Consider the following 18,625-nt stretch of genomic DNA (forward strand, 5'->3'; position numbering starts at 1 on the left):
AATGCGAATGACGGGCGGTCGCGTTCATTTTCATTTTTTCGCTCGTGCTTCATCCATGTTTATGTTCACTTTCTTTACAAAATTTTACAAGAAAAATGTACAACTTTGTTAAATTAAATTAAATTTAAAATTGATCATAGCATAAGATTTTATCAACCATTTTCTGTTATGAATCTTTATTCACGAAAAATTGACAAATTAAATATTTTTATAATTTTCTATATAAGTTTGTGAAGCGAGAGAAAGAAAGAGAAAGAGAGAGAGAGAGAGAGAGAGATTTCTATTTCTATTATTAAAACAAAGCGGGAAAATGAAAAGGATAAATTATATATTAAGCAAACATTAATAAAACAAAATTTTGGTAAAACTTTTTATGGTTTCATTCGAAAGATTTATCTCGCCGAATAATTTTTAGACACCCTTTACAAATTTTAGAGAACATTCTTCTTCCACCCTCGCGCGTTTAACGGCGCGAGACGACGATTCCACAGTAAAGCTCTTTTCCGTGCGAAGGTACAAGAGGAGCTTTCTGGTCTTCTCATTCCCCGTTTTTTCATTCCTTTCTCTTGGTTTGTTTCCCGTAGCGCACAGATAAATACACGCACGTTGAGGTAGCGACGCGAATAGTTTGAAGAGGGATGATGAGGGAGAAAAAGGTAGGGACGGTTGGCGGGTTTAAGTACCACCCAGTCGCTTCCCCGACAATGGGGTGTTTAGTGTCCCCTGACGAGATTCGTCTCCTATCCGAGCTTCCAAATTGGATTCCCATTTCTTCAAATCGAGGAGAGAGCTCTCCGAATCGAAAGATACAGAGTGCCTCCACCAACACTCGCGCGTTCTTTTTTTCTCCCCTTTATACTTTCCCTTCGACATCGTTCCATTTTGATTCCCGATATAACCCCCATTCATCCTGATACGTTATTAAGCATTACGGCTACTTCTTACGATTCAATCAACCCCGCGTTCTTTGTACTTCATCCGATCTATTATTCCTTACCTAAAGTTCCGCTGAATGTTACGACGGGAATGATAGAGTCGAGAGCTCTATTATAGCTAATGCATGTACGTCGTTCTAGTCTTTGTTGGCTCTGTTTTATATAATTATATAAAGAAAAACTAAACTAAAGAAAAACTAAACTAATTGAAAAAATAAAACTAAATTAAAGAAAAACTAAACTAATTGAAAAAACTTTTTAAAAACATTAAAACATATGTAACATAATATATAAATATTATATCCTATAAATATAATATAAATATAAATATATATATTCAGAAGAAGAAAGTTGTTAACTTGGCTAAACCATTATTTTAGGTTCAACTAAATCATTATTTTTGTAATTGAAATATTTAAATACTTAAATTAAATAATAAATATTAAATGTAACATCCTATCTATTTAACTTATTCAATTAAAATTTAAATATTTCAATTAGAAAAATAATAATTTAATTGAACGGTTTAATCAGGTTAACAACTCTTTTTCTCGCGTATATTTAATTTTAATATAAAAATATATACTTAATTTAAAAAGGGTTTTAAAAACTTAACATTTACAAATAAATTTTTAATTTGTAAATAAATAAATGTTTTAAATATAATTGAAATGATATATAAAAGTATGTGTAAAATGACAAATTGAATCATGAATATCTTTAGAGAAAACTATGAAAAATTCATAATTTATTCTTTACTTTCAAAACAATCATACGATATGCAGTGCATAAAGTGCGATAGATTATTGTTTTTCATCAAACAATTACAAGACATCAAAATTGCAAACAATGTAATTTACATTTCAACCAACTAGCAAGGCCAGAGCGCGGAGAACAGTATACATCATCAGACATTAATTGTCCTTGTTTGTGTACTGTCCACTAGATGGTCTCGTCGAGCCAGTCTCCCGTGGCGTAAACGCGCCCTAAACTCGTCAAGCTTCCTCCTACTCGCGGAAATTTCACCTACTCTCCTCACCCCCGTCCCTTATGACATTCAGGAAGACGCGAGAGAGTCGGACTAGGAGAGTTCTGATTCCCCAATTTGCGAGAGAGTTGGGGAACATACATACTAGCTCCAGGCGTCACACCACGAGTTGCCGCCACAGCATATCCCGAGATTCCACGGTTAATTTAGGTGTTGGTGCTTCCTGAAGGAGTTGCCGACTATCGCGCCTCGCGTTCTTTCTACCCTCGGGCAATCCGCCCCAATATGAGAGAAAAGGGAAAAAGAGACGATATTATCGCTGGAAATGTGACAACAGGTTCTTGGGGACTTAAGGATTTTTCCCGAGGCTTCTGTCAGGTTTGAGTCAATTTATCGTCATATTTGATTCATATATGTATATGTGATTTCACCGTCGCAAAAAATTGAGAATATAATATAAAGAATATGCAGACAATATCAAGAAAAGTAATTGGCATAAAACTTATCGTTAGTTACGCTCTCTTTTGCTTGAAAAGAAAAGTTACATACAAAACTCTATATTCGTACAATTCTTATTTTTATCCCTTTTTCAATTTCACTTGTACCGATATAAAATAAATTTACTAATCAACCAACATATATATCTTAAATTTCGTGAAAAAAAGTTAATTCAATATAGGCCAAAATATATCAGCTAAAAATTTTTTTAAATTTTTTAGTAATACTTTTTTCCGCTTTCTCAAATTATACGCTATTTCTAGTTGGATATAAAATCGCAGGCGCATATGTATTGATATATATTTTATAATTAGATTAAAAAAAGAGTATTTGAAATAATTACATTTTAAACAAACATTTTTAATAATGCATTTCAAGGCACAATATAACATTTCAAACATGATATAAATACAAGTTTACTGATTGTTTCTGCTTTATGAAGTATTGACAGTTTAGAGAAAAGCTTTTTATCATCTCGGCATTCAGACATCTTTAACATATATCATTTTGATTATACTTGGAAATATTATCCTTTTGCTTCGTGCATTATGTCGAATGACACAAATGAGATGCATGGTATTATTTGCATGAAGCACGCTGTACTCAACAAGCACAGCCAAAACATACTATTATTCGAACACAAATTTGTCGATAGAGTATCCGACACTCGCGTGATCGAACATATAATAACGCAGGATAATGTAATCAGAGTAATGAAGCTCTCGATTTCCAGGGCAACATAAATATTAAGACATGGATTTCGAGATACACATGTTGAAACTCTCGAAATCAATAAAATACAATTAGCATCTGAATTATTTTTAAAACTCTAATTATTCAAATAAATATTCGCTAAATTTTTCAAAGAACAATAAATATGTTCAATTAACAATTTTATCTTTATACAAGTGCAGCATTATATTTGCACGACTTGATTACATATTTTTTTCAATCAATTATACAATTTATACATTGATTAATTCTCCTCATTATTCTCTATATACTAATTAACATAAGTTATTGAAAAGTGAATATTTTATGAGATATTTCATATTTTATGTTAAAATAAATTATGAAATTAGCTCATTAATTGTTTTTCAAATTATAATTATTTTTATATGCAGAATGACTATAACCAATTTATATAAACAAATTATATAGTTTTATTTCAGAAAAGTAATACCAATATCATCTCCTAATTTTCATTAACAAAATTATTTTGATTAATCGTTTCTCTTTTAAAACCATTGAAATGATTGATTGTATTGATTATATTTGAATATCTTTTTTTTGTATGTGACTCATAAATTTTTAATTGTAAATATAAAAAGATGGAGCAACTTCAATTTTATTTCTCTGTTAAGGAATATTAAAATTATATAATATTAAAATTATATAATATTCCTTTCGCAAGTCATATTGCTTAATAAAAGGTTTCCAGCTCAATAAAACGCGCGCATATCTTTTCTCAACATTTTTTTCGCGATCTATTTGCTCCGACACAGTGAATCACGATTTTCAGGAGAGCGAACGGGTAATGGGGCGAAGGTTCTACGATGTGTTCGCGTAATGACGATGATCGATCCTGCTTCAGGCCAGGGGAGCTCCTTGTTGACTCCTTAGAAGTCTATAAATACCGAGTCGAGTATCTTAAATGCAATCTTCGCTCTCCGCGGAGCTTTTGCGTAGCTTTCAGGACTCGGCGTACCCCCTGCAAATCCCGGCCGTGTTCGACCCTTAAGTGGCACGAGAAACTCCTGCGTATCGGGGGTTCACCCCGGAGATTCTTATGAACGATTCGTGTCGTCGAAATGGGGCTGCCATTCTTGGGCGATCTTCCCGCCACGCCGTTGACGTTACTTCGCTCTCATTCGATCAGCCAGAAGATGCTCGACAATAACGAGGATCCCTTTACGGCGTTCCCGTCGAATTACGATCAAGTTTCTTGCTTTCAAAGCAGGAGCTGCGTCCTCTCCCTTCGTCGCTAATGCGATGAGATGAATAAAGTGCTGCGCCGCGAACATGGTATCGCGCCTCGATTATCGCCAACGTATCGTATTAAATGTTAATTGATAGTTCGACGTGTCGATAACAAATCTTATCCGACAGCTATGCAATAAATCACGCGGCGTAAACAGAAAAAATTGATCCTCTCATTTTCATAATCACGTTTTTCTCTAGCCATATAGATGTTTAGACTTTTAAATTATTTATTACAAGCGTATATAATTTTAAAATGATTCGATAAAATTGTAATATGTAATAATTTTTTCCCCCACAAGACGAGAATGAAAATTACAAGATAAAGCGGAATTTTAGCTTATCTGAACCGTAGATATCGCAGTGTCGTAAATAATTGTTTATACAATAGCATAACAATTTAAAATAATAAAGATATGATAAATATCTCAAAATTTTCTTCTTTGAATTTTGATTGGATTTTTTTACCGCGAGATTTTTAATTATCGTGATGTTTGAATACGGAAAAATTAAACAAAATAAGTGACTCAAATTATGGACAAGAAAAAATTCAAAAAGTCGGATCAAGGGACAGGATTTGTGAAGCTCCCTATATCTTATTGTGCAGTCGCATTGTGCGCGCCTTGCTGCGAGGTTTTCTAATGACTCGAAACTGTCACGGCATAAACGACAACGACTTCGCATTCGCCGACTGTACAACCGCCATGCCAGCCAGTCTTGTCTCCGTTGAAGCGTCTCGAGACTTAACGCGGTCGCATAATTGCGTACTCGTGTTTTCGACGGCCACACACGCGGATGCCACGCGTATGCTCCTCGTCTTGAATGTTACCACCATCGACGTGAACCACGGAATTTCCCCTCATTGTTGTCTTGAAATTATTTTCCCGAAATCGTTTGCGTTACAACCGCTATCCATATAAATCACGCGTCATTAAAGAATTCAGCAGGCGGTTTATTTATGTGTATGCTAGTTATAAATAGATTAAAATTGTCGGAGAAGCCACGTTTTACTTTTTCGCAAGTTATAAAAATGATAACAGTACGTAACATAGTAATAAAATTGAAATGTAAATAAATTCATAAAATAAAACTTCTTTTCATTAAAATGCAAGCTGGTGAATCTTTAGAAGATATCGCTTAATTAAATATAATTACATTTGTCACAATTTAATAAAATTCATTATGTACTTTTCATTATGTACTTCATGAAATATGCTATGGATCCGCTCATGAGAAAAGTGCATTGTATATTTAATGTATTTAAATCACAGACAAGTCAAAAATAATGAGAAATAAATGTCATGATAAATGAGAGATAAAATGTCTTTCTTGTAATTTATAAGATAAAATGTCTTTCTTGTAATTTATTTTGCATCTTTCTCGTTGTCTGCCATACATATGACAGGTGGAATTTTCTTTGCTCGATATGATCAAAATTATATTCTCACCTCGTCGTGGAATAACGTTCGCATTTTGTGCACTGCAATGAATTAAAACTATAACTTTTCATTTAAATATTAACAGACCAAACAAAACTAAATCCGAACATTCATATCGTTTTGCATCGGATTATCGGAAATTGGAGAATTCTAATCAACTTTACAACCGAGACTGCTATATTCTATCAGATAAAAATGCAGGAATATTCTCTTATTTTTAATTCAAGATATTCTTCGTTTTCGAGAAAGTGACGTTCTCCTTTTATTAACACTCACATACTTGAAACTTTATGCATTGCTTGAGATTATGCTGCAATTTACATAAATTTATTTTTCCCATGTCATCATACACACATGTATGCTTATAAATTAATTATTAATAATTCCATGATTATATTGAATAAATAAATAAATTGCTAATAATGTTATTTTTACTTTTAATAACGTTATTTTATTTACTTTGTTTGATTGTCAAAGAAGGATTCATTCAGTACGAAAGAATTGCGAGAAAAATTAATTTAATTATTTTCTCTGCTTTAGTTGTATGTCAATTTTTTTCTAATTAAAAATGTAATTACTTCATAGGTGTTAAATCAATATTGAGGAATTTCACATTCCTGTAATTTTGTACTATTATATCGTATTTCAACTAAAGTATATTCAACTACTACTTAAATTAATGATGCAACTCGCGTGTCGTCGTGCTCATAGCGATAGGTCATTGCAATGAATTCCGTCACATAAATGCGGCACATTTGCATTGATCGAGCGTATGAGGGATAAACACTTCGTCCGGAATCGGCTTCACTCGTTCTTCGCTTGACTCGCCTACGATCGTCGACGATGGGACCCTCGTGCCGCGCAAATCTTCCATTTCCGGCTCAAAACGACACTCGCAAGCAGTTAAGCGATACTGTGAAGATGCGCACGACCCTAACTCGAGAATGGGCGAGATTACGCCGTGATTTCTGCAACACTGTTAGATACCTTAACCGTTTCCGAGCGTCTTGTGTCCGGATAAAAACACACCTCGCAGATATCTGCGGATATCTCCGGGGAAAATATTCAACACATTTTATAATAAAAAAACGTATTTTGAAATTCCTCAGAAATGCAACTAATAATAATTATATTTTTACTAATATAATATATTATAATATATTATAATATATTATAATATAATATAATATATTATATATAATATAATATTTTCACTAATATAATATAATATAATATCAAAGATTTTTAATAATTACAATTATACACAATTTTATAGATATATCAAAGTATTGCTTATTATATTGCACTTATATATATTATATTATAATTGAGGAAAAAGAGTATTATTTTTATATGGATAGTGTATAGCATAGCAACATGTAGCCTTCCTTTCTACTCGAAAAGTTAAGAGGGTAATAATTACTTTCGCTCTCTATTCCCACACTTATTATTATCGTTGGCACATGTCCGAGTTTTATCTTCAATCCCGGTATCATTTCGTAATCTTCAATTACCCTTCAAGAGGAGATCATCTCAAGATAGTCCGGGAACGGGTAAATGGAATCGCGAGGTAAAGATAACGAGGACATGAAGATGATTAGAATTTTAATAATTACGAATTCCATTCGGGTAATGTTCTCGCTTGTCTTCTTGCGCTTTTTAGACCTTCTTTGGAGATTCGCCGGAACTAGATAATTCATACGGGATTACATTTCGCGCTCGCGAAACATCGGATATAATGCCGCGCTTCGTATAAAATACGATGGGGGAGGCGGAAGGGAATGGTCGGATGCACCGGAAGCTATGCCGTAACGATACTTTACGTGAAGCGACTTGCCCCCACGCCCCATCCTTCCGTAAGAGACTTTAATATCCTGTCCTTTGATACTCTTAAAACTTGCAGCGTTGAAATTCGAGATACATATCTGAGCCAATTTCGCGAGCGGCTTAAACACACATGGGAGATTTACTATATAAAACTAACATGAGCGAAGATACTTATCACACAGCCTCCCTATGGTTCCTTGTAGAGAATATTTCATAATTATCATACTTTGATGTCAAATAGTTAACGTGAAAAAGTTAAGAAATATTGTGTTTCATTCTTAAATTACGCCAATATTGTTGTACTTTGTACGAAATTATTGTTTATTAATTATTTTTCTTCTGCATAATCGCTCCAACCAGACATCTTATTCAGATAGGATGAAAAAAAGACGACATGAAAATCGGGGTAAATCAACCTAACGTTTAATCACGCGAGTGCGTCATTATTATCGGAAAGAGGAAAATTTCGCGTGCGATCAGAGCGAAAATGTTATTCAATCTTCAGAAGATACGCAGGATTTAGGTCAGTCCTTTCGTGCACGAGTTCGACGCACCCCGTTTCCGCAAACCGTTTCAGTTTCAGCGTTTCCTTTGGACGGACTCCAAACGCGCTGAGCGAAGGAAGATTCCGTCTCGCTGATGATATCGTTCGCGTTACTTCGGAGTCCATTTCGTTCTATCGGCTCGAATAAAGCGACGACTGATAGCGTGTTCCATTGATCGAAAATATTGGTTTTAAGCACGAAAAGTCGAATACAGCTCCGTAAGCGCGAACCGTAACGTCATTTGTGTCATTTAAGATTCGGATTTGTAAATCCCTCTCGAATGAAAATGGGAGAAAAGTTTTGTAAATAGCAAATTCAGATTACCATACTGCATGATTATGAATGTCTATGTAAAACAAAAAGAGTGATCTTATATTGTTTGACACTAAAGTTTGATTTCTTTTATTCATTCAAGGAATTAATTTCAAACTCAAATTTAATTTTCCACAATTTAATTAAAATTAAAACTTATTTAAAATTTAATTTTCTAAATAATAAAAATATGACAATAAATTTAAAAAATACGTATTTATATATTTTTTTTCTAATATTCATTTTTGAACCGATTATAATTGACATTTAATTATTTCTGAAATATATCTATAACATTTTCCAATATTTCACATCTTATATAATATTATAATAAATATAAAATGTCTCATAAACTATTAATTTTTTATGATTTTACTTTAATATTTCTATATAAAAAATCGATAAAAAAAATCGATATAAAAAATCATACTGATAAAAATTTCAGAAAGTAATCTTCACATGTATATTTTTTAAGAGTAATTGCATTTATTAAAAAAATTAATCGTCTCTTCCTGCATAGTATGTACAATTTTTGAATAAACTTTTTTCTAATTATTATAATTTCAAAAATAATTAAGGTGCTAATTATCTTTCTATATATAGATCCTTGTTTCAAACTTTGTCTACTGTTTTATCAACGTGAAATTTTTCTAGAGTTTAAAAATGAAAATAATATTATTAAAAAATTACTTTCGATTTTTCGATGGTTAAAAGACACGTGACGAAATTTCTTACATTCATCTAAGTTTCCCGTTTACGAACTTGCTACCGTAGGTGCGATAAATTTCGATTTTCGACGGGATGTGAAGAAAACATGTTGCATTATACTTTCCTTTCCTTTCCCCCGAAACGTGCAAGGGCAGACAAGCGGTCAGACGTTGTTGCACCCGTTGGAAAATTACCTTGCGGATACCCGACAGGTGACACGACCCTACCCGAGAGGAGGAAGGGTGAGTGCGAAGTTAGCCGGGGGCCGTAGAGTCTGGCTAACTCCGTCGCGGCTGCGGGGGTTCGGCCGACATAGGGTGGAAGGATGGAAGGGGAGAGCACCCTTTGTCGGCCGACGGCAGCATTGTTTCCAGTAGCCATAAATTGTCTCGCTAGGCCCACACTTCCTTCCTTCCTTCCTTCCTTTTCTCCCCCGAGTCCCGCAGACGAGCCTATAGCTGGCTCCTCGATCTTCCTTACCGCCTCCTCTCGACCGATCCGCGCTGGTGCAACTGAGGGGGAAACCCCCTTCAACCCCGGAACCACCCTTGGCGGCTTTGGCCTGACCGCCGTTGTTTGCGCCAAGAAACACGTAGGTGCCTTCTATGCGGGCGCTGCCATTTTGTCTCCTTTGTCTCGGAGATCCTATTCGACTCTACGTTTGAGTTACGTTAAAATAAAAGAACAGTGACAATGTACATTTGCTTTCTATAGGAGATTATCTTTCGTCCAATTATTTAACCATTCCGACTGATTCAATCAATCCTACATCACAAATGCCAAAAGGATAAAAATAAAAAAAAGCGATAACGTGTTATATTGAAACAAGAATAATCCGATTTTTTAATTTTATAAAGCTTCCAGTGCTCTCTTTCGATATCTGTAAATGTTTCGCAAAACGATGAATAATATGATGAAAGTATCCAATAAAAATATCCTATATTATACTACGTTATATCGTTGAGAGGTGGGTAAAATATTAAACGGAGTAAACAGAGCGATAACGATAAATCTACATTCGATATATTTCTTCCGAGAGATTCGTGGACTCTTCACTGCATTAGATATAAACTATACTACATAACTACGTTGCTTTATGGATCTTGTCGTAAAGCGTGTCGCGATAAAACGCGTGTAACTACGCGTATTAGGTGTTGCTGTCACTGATTTAGTCTGTCTTTGCGACGCCATTTTCTTCAACCATCATCTCTTAGGTGACACTGTGGTCTCCCGGCGAGCTTCTATGTGCGCTTTATACTTCGAACCACACTATGATATTTCCGTTCTTGTTCGCCATCCCTCCTCTCTTCCTTGCATGCACCCCACGAGGTCGACTTATCGACTTCGAAACAATATCGTCGACCCCGGGGAGAACGACGCGTCATTTATATCGTTTATGCGTCTGAGCATCCTCGAATGGCGATGTTGCCGAACTCATATAATATTGTCGCGGAATGACAGAAAGAATATAAACGAGAGAACTGAGACAAATACATCCACAAATAATCCCACAAGTTTATGAAAAAATAAACCTCAGTATAAAGATTTCAAAATTATAAATAATCACAGAAATATAACAACATTTGTAAACTTTCTCATTATATAATTTTAAATTTTGTATTATGAATTTTATATACTACGTATTTCAAAAGAAAACAATAGAACAAGGGATTAGTTATTTCTTATAGTTTTTAAATGTTGAATGTAATTCCGTTTTCTAAAATGCTCCATTACATCGCAATCTTATGAAATTTGAATTTAAAATTGCAAAGAAGGTTATATAATTTATTTATTAAAAAAATTTTATTTGAAATTAAACATTGTTAAAACAATTTCAAAAGAAATTTGTTACACAAAAATTAAAATTAAACAACTTTTGTAATTAAATATTGTTGTGAGCTTGTTATCTTATACGTTATAATAAATTATTTCTATTACATTTGCCATATTATATTCATTAATTTTAGAATATTAGATTATTAACTAATCTAAAAACTATATAAATTTTGTCAAAATTCAAAAATATTTATTTTTGACAAGGATTGTATTGATTTTGTCATTTCAAATTTATTTTGACATTAAAGTTATATCTATGTAAGCAATCTAAATAGCTTTTTTAAATTTAAATAATCAATTTAAAAAAATATTAATATATAAATCAATATATATATCATTATATATATCAATACATAAATATTTCATAGAAAATTCGTGATTTTCAATTTACTTAAATGAATATATTTACTTAACTCAATTTATAATTTTCCTGTACAACAGACCTATCTAATTATGAAAATTTTAAAATTAATTTTAATTTTCGTAATATAAAATTCTTTTAAGGCTAAAAAATGTTTAAAATATACATAATTTTAAATGAAATAATACTTTTTCAATACATCACATGTTACAGTTATAACATAATGAAATATGTTAAAATAATTCTTTTTACAATTCTTTAAATTTCCTAAAATTGTGACATATTAGATCATTTTGCGAGACCAGAATTATGTAGCATAAGAAACATGGAATAATTATCCCCTCTTTTAGATTAAAAATCAAAGTTATACTTTTTGTTGAATCATTATAAAAATTTTCGAGTTTATTAAAAATTAATACATTTTTTATTAAGCTTGTATACTATGGTGTTTTGGGGGGGATTCCTATAAAATATATTCTACAATTTCATGAATTCATAAAACGATGATTCCTCCCTCTATAATTCAACTCCATTGAGAGATCTCACAACTGATCTGAAGGGTGGTCCGTCGTTTAGGCCTTTATTCGCCGCAACATAAAGCAAGAAAGGGCATTGAAGTGCAAACATAACATATAACGCTGATAATGCATGACCGTTCGCGCGTCGAGAATGCTTATCTGAGATTTCTGCGTTTCCAATAGCGGACGACCCCTAAGAAAACATATTTGCACAAGGGAGTGAACACAGCGGAGAAGTCGCAGGATCACAGCCTTAAATCCGAAGGGGTACGTGTGCACACGTTCCCTTTTTCCTTTTAACATTACACTCGACTTGCACCTCCCCCGGGGAAGTCGCAGTCGCGAGATAACGTCTTCCCTGGCGACCGTGTTTCCGCACGGATGCTGCGAGCGCACTCGAGAGTATCTCGATATTAATTCGGCACCTCGCACGCGAAACACGTTCAACTGAATGATTGAAACTATTTCTCATGTGATAAAGTATTATGTCATTTAAAGTTTATATAAAAAATTTACAAAAAATTTGTATTCGATATGTTTATATAAAATCAAAATCACCATCATTGGACTGCTACTTGATTAAAAAGAAATTTATAAAAAAATCAAATGGGGGTTGAAATAGTAATAAAAATAATTTTTTCTCTATTTTTTTTCAGATGAAATCCGAAAGTCGGAAAAATTTTATCCTAATCATAAAAAAATTCCTGAATCATTTTTTATCATTTTTTATCACTGTTTCAAATCTAACAGGTACTTTTCTTGATTAGTTCGTTGAAACTTATTAAAATAATGATAGTAATGTCCCCTAATTGCTCTGGAAATTACAAATTCTGATGAAGAACATAAATGTAAAGCATATTTTATAATTTTAAATCTGGAGCTGCGTAATTTGCTTTCTTACCAGACATTAGCAAAGAGACTGGTAGAAACTACAGAATAACTGCTTGGCCAAACAGCTATTAGAAATGCAAGTTAATCCATTTCTGAGTGCATCGACTCTACGACAGACTGCAATTGCATCTGTTTGATGCGCACGACACGGCGACGTGTTGCAGACTTGAGATTGGCGTCAGCCCAAGCACATGGATTATTGGATTCGTCCTTAGATGCATGTCAATCGATGCTTTTCAATATTGCAACATGCGTGTTTATAACTTGTTCCAATAACCTGTAATGTTTCTGCTTTTGCTCTTTTACTCGGTATCGTTAATCTCGCGTCATTTCTATAAATAATCTAGCAATGTCGCAAAGAATTTTGCGATATTTTCGTCTTGCTACCATTAGTATTATTGCCGAGATTTTTAAATTACTCTTCTCTTATCTCGTGGCAAGATATATTACGTACGATTGAATTCGAAAAAGTACTTAAAATTTCAGTTAAATTTCAGTTATTAATTATTATAATTATTAATTATAATTATAATTATAATACTGTATAATTATTTTTATTATTAATTATTTGGATAATTAGAAATAACTACTGATTTGCAGAAAAATAACGCACATATATATCTAAAACATAAGGGATTAATTTGTCTAGTTCTATAATTCTATAATATTTTATTTGTTTAGTTCTATAATTAAATAAATTTTAGAGTATACATTTTTTCATATTCATGCCAAGCTAACATAATCTGATGCAATTAATCTGTAATCTCCAACAACAATGATCGACTCCAAGCGATTAATCTGCAATTGTATCATTCTTACGACTTACAATGTTCAATTTCGCTGACGTCAAGAAACTGTAAGTGAAAGTCGCGCCTGTTTTCGCCGCGTCGGGAAGCAGAGCACGGGCATAAATATTCACCGGTCTCCGCGCAAAAACAGAGATAATGGATTTTCAATTCTAGTACTTCCGCTCGAACGCCAGAGGCGAAATGCCGGGATGCTCGTGGAGCAACGTGCGAAATCGTTGCATCCACCGCCCGCGAAGAATAGTATGTCTCGCCCGAACTTTCCTCTCTACCTCGCAAATCCCTTCATTTCCTATCACATTTTCATCCCAGACTACTACTGTAAAAGAAGGTTCTAAATTTTCGCGAGTTCGATACTTCGAGAGATATAAAACGGTAAAGAAATCTAAATCGAAAGTGATAAAATCCATTTATTAACGCTAGAATTAAAAAATATTGTATTATAAGATCAGGCAAGAGTGAGATACAATGTAAAAAAATACTAATGAAACACCGTCATATAAATCTAATTAAAATAAAATTCAAATGCTCTCTACATGAATGGATATTTTTAAAAAATGAAATAAAATCTAGCAAAATAAATATCAGATTAATAAATGTATAAATTAATAAATACATTAATTAATTTAAAAATAAAATTGTACTGACAAAAAAAAGATAATGTGACAAATCACTGGAATACGTTTATGTTAGAATATCTCTTTCTCTTTCAGCTCTCTAAGCCAAGGACGAGAATATGGATAAGGATATTTAATTTATCAAGTAAAATGTATTATTTCCCTTTGGGAACTTGCATAATTTATAGTCCTACATTCACGCGTGAAATGTTTGGCTGTACGCAAACAGGGAGTTTGCATGATGCAAACGTTTCCTCGGGTAAACAGCCGCTTTACACCATGCGGAAATTGCTAACATCATTATTCATAGCAAATTGATGTAAAATACAACTGTAGCAGAACGTCATTTCTCGTTTAACTTTGAAAGCACGCGGAAACTTCACACACAGCTGCAGATTGTACCTCGGCAATTACAAACGTATTAATAAAAAGAAACCGATCGCTTCAAAACTTTCAACTTAAAACTGCTAAATGGCATAAGTTTATTCGTACTTCGTGAATGCATTGTATGCATTTACGATAACACTCGACGTTAAATGATTCCTCGATTACGCTTCGATCTGAATAGATTCGCGATGGAAAGAGCGAGATCTAAAATTTTTCCAAGAGACACGCTCGCGACGGTTTCCCAAACGTTCGCGTTGAATTCGTTTCTGTCCACACAGTTTTGGTCCCGCACCGATATATTCTCCGAATAGTCACCGGCAACTTCAACCGTCGTAAACGTTTCTCCCTTCGCCGGAAACTTTCTGAAAGCCGTTCCGGAGTTCTCAGCGTTGGAAATCAAGCGACACCGGTATTTCATCTCGCATCAACGCGATGCAGTGCATATATGTGCGCGTTCTCTTCCGCAAATCGCGGGTACGTACATATGAATGTATGTACATAAGCGAATATGGAGATAGAAAGAGAGGGAGAAATAGATAAATAGTAATGAGTTGAATTATACGACGAGTCGCATTCTATGCGTCATTTTGTATACATGAAAATAATGCAGAATCCACAAAATATGGGCTTGAAATAGTGATAGCAATGAATCTCCAAGTCACGAAATAATTTTATATACTGACACAATCGCGAAAGAGATTTTAATCTTTTAGCTAATTTCCTCATCTTATATAATTTTTCTAAATTTTCTTCTCTTTCTCTTTCTTTCTCGAGGTTTAAAATAAAAAAATAATATAAAAGAGAAACACTCACCGATACGGTGCGCAACAGTAGAATTATAGTACACAAGCTCTGTTGTGATCTGTAACATCAAAATACATATTCAAATTAAAACAGCATACGAAATAATTAATGTTCAAAAAAAAGATTATTACGTTCACTGAAATTTTTTATATCTGTTAAATAAATATATATTTATGTCTGTTACTTAAATATTTAATAAAAGAATCAGAAAAATAATTTTTCAGATAAATAAAACACATTTTTCTCGACGTGAACTTTTATAAAATATTATAAATCATATAACTTTTTAAACGAATCTTTTTTATAATTATTAATCCTACGTAGATATAAGCAATGTTAAAATATTTCATAATATACACTATTTTACCTGATGTAAAAATGAATCATTATCGCTGAAATAAACGAACAATTTGTTCAATTTCGTAATTAATAAGTAATGAATTAAATAAATTATGAATTGCTCACCTCGTCGTTGCTTCGCCTTCTCCTCTTCCTTATTCACCTTTTGTTATCCTTGCTCATCTTGTTCATCCTTCCATGGCACTCGTATGACACTCGCGAAAACACTATTAATTACGGTACGACACTCGCGAAAACACTATTAATTCGCGCGTGCAATAATTAGCAATAATCACGCAGCACTCTCGATATATATGTGATGTGTATTTTATTATATTGTGATGAAGAAACACAATGCAAAAGCAATCAAAAATTTTGACAATGAAAAATTACATAATAAAATTCACGCATTATATGCTGCAGCAATTTAATATAATATCTAATATATAAAAATAAATATGCAAATTAAAATTAAAGATAAACGTTCACCGATATAATTGCAATTATATACATGTGGTTAGGTTAGGTCTACCGTCTATTTCCGCAATCGAATAAATTTCACGAAATTAAAAGTTCGACAAATTACAACAATGTATAAATCCCGAATTCGTATGTCACGTGAATGATAAATATTAAAATATTACATTAATAATACTTGCACTATTTAATTAAATACTAGTCACTTGATTCAAAGTCGATCCGTATGTTTACGTGCGTATTGAAGTATGTTGCTATTGAAGGTTGCGTTCTAATATTCACTGCCAGAAGGTTGTGTTCTAATATTCACTGCTAGTACTTTATAGTTTAGTTACTTTAGAGTTTAGTTACGTCACGTATACTGGCAGTGAATATCGGAACGCACCCAAAATATTATCGGCTTCATTCCAACTCTACTATGTTAATCGAATATTTTAATAACTGATTAAGAGATTATAAACCGTCGGAAAGTAAAGTATAATATTGTATAAATTTAATATTGCAAGCATAATACGTTTCCAGTGCGTGTAAGTGTCGCTAAATGCACGTATTATTAATAAACAGCTGATAATTTTGTTGTCGAATCAAATAACCTGTACGTCACTATAATACTCTCAAGTGTCGTTTATCGCAGAAGTAGATCAATCACGTCAACTAATAATCGCGCTAATTGTAATAATTATAAGTAATTAACACGATAATCGCGTTTCGAAGGATACTTAACAGAGCGTCTCGCGTCGATACCCTCTCACTCGAGGTGATAACAAGATACTGAGCACGCGTAAACAAGACACGTTCGTCTAGTACGTCATAAAACACGAAGGTCACATACGTAGTATGTTCGTGTAGCCGTGCAAAATATTAAACGCGCTAGAAAACAAATGTAAGATATAAATATATTATGTATATTATTCGTTAGTAACGTTAAAGATAGTATTATTGTGCGTGAATTTTATATCCCATTATTTTCGAGTACTAAACGAGTTATTATAATTCTGTATTATTTTAACACTATGTAAAATGCAAATGAAAGGTCTTGACAAATTACAACGGTGTAAATGGCGAATTCATATATTACGTGAATGATAAATTTATTAAAATAAATAATACTTGTATTTCTCTTAATTAAGCGCTAGTCATTTGAGTCAAAGTCGGTTCGTTCTTTACGCGTGTTTTGTTATTGAAACATACGAAATAATACACGTATGTCAAATACGTCATAAAACACGAAGATCAAATACATAGTATGTTTGTTGTAGCCGTGCAAAATATTGAACGCGTTAGAAAACAAATGTAAGATATAAATATATTATGTATATTATTCGTTAGTAACGTTAAAGATAGTATTATTGTGCGTGAATTTTATATCCCATTATTTTCGAGTACTAAACGAGTTATTATAATTCTGTATTATTTTAACACTATGTAAAATGCAAATGAAAGGTCTTGACAAATTACAACGGTGTAAATGGCGAATTCATATATTACGTGAATGATAAATTTATTAAAATAAATAATACTTGTATTTCTCTTAATTAAGCGCTAGTCATTTGAGTCAAAGTCGGTTCGTTCTTTACGCGTGTTTTGTTATTGAAACATACGAAATAATACACGTATGTCAAATACGTCATAAAACACGAAGATCAAATACATAGTATGTTTGTTGTAGCCGTGCAAAATATTGAACGCGTTAGAAAACAAATGTAAGATATAAATATATTATGTATATTATTCGTTAGTAATGTTAAAGATATTATTATGAATGGTGCGTTATTTTATATCCCGTTATTTTCAACTGAACGAGTTATAATTCTGTATTATTTTAACGCTATGTAAAATGCAAATGAAAGGTTTTGGCAAATTACAACGGTGTAAATGGCGAATTCATATATTACGTGAATGATAAATTTATTGAAATAAATAATACTTGTATTTCTCTTAATTAAACGCTAGTCATTTGAATCAAAGTCGATTCGTACTTTACATGTGTTTTGTTATTGAACCATGCGAAATAATATCGGTTTTATTTCAATATTACTACTTGCCTTTTACGATCAACGTTAAAAATATCGTGCAAAATGTCGCGATCATTGCATTCTGCCGATTAACGTACGCAATTATAATTAACCAATTATACATAATAAATGTAGTTTGAGTGTCATATAAGTGCCATTGAAGAATAGGAAAAGAAACAAGAGATGAGGAGAAGCCTTGCAATAGAATCGAGTGATGGTAGAACAATTATGAGGTGAGCAATTTATAACTTATTTATTATTTATTGTAAGATAGATTGCTTATTTGTCTTCTATTTTACATCAATATACAATATAATATACTGTACAATATAATATATGCAA

The 18,625-nt window shown here is 32.7% G+C and overlaps 2 protein-coding genes across 2 annotated transcripts in view; one reads left to right on the forward strand and one right to left on the reverse strand.

Annotated features, from left to right (window-relative positions):
* Positions 1-15,932, reverse strand: part of LOC105253622 (BTB/POZ domain-containing protein KCTD3) — a 316,103-nt gene extending 300,171 nt beyond the window's left edge. Inside the window, exons 1-2 of the mRNA XM_025408058.1 lie at positions 15,918-15,932; positions 15,462-15,510 (exon numbers count right to left, since the gene is read on the reverse strand). The gene's annotated coding sequence lies outside the window, so the exon portion shown is untranslated. The remainder of the gene's footprint in view (positions 1-15,461; positions 15,511-15,917) is intronic.
* The window catches only part of LOC105253632, a 372,672-nt gene that overhangs the window by 31,811 nt on the left and 322,236 nt on the right, over positions 1-18,625 (forward strand). The gene's annotated exons all lie outside the window — the stretch shown is intronic.

The sequence above is a fragment of the Camponotus floridanus genome, unplaced genomic scaffold, assembly GCF_003227725.1.
Source record: "Camponotus floridanus strain SB8 unplaced genomic scaffold, Cflo_v7.5 scaffold2, whole genome shotgun sequence".
Classification (NCBI taxonomy): Eukaryota; Metazoa; Arthropoda; class Insecta; order Hymenoptera; family Formicidae; genus Camponotus; species Camponotus floridanus.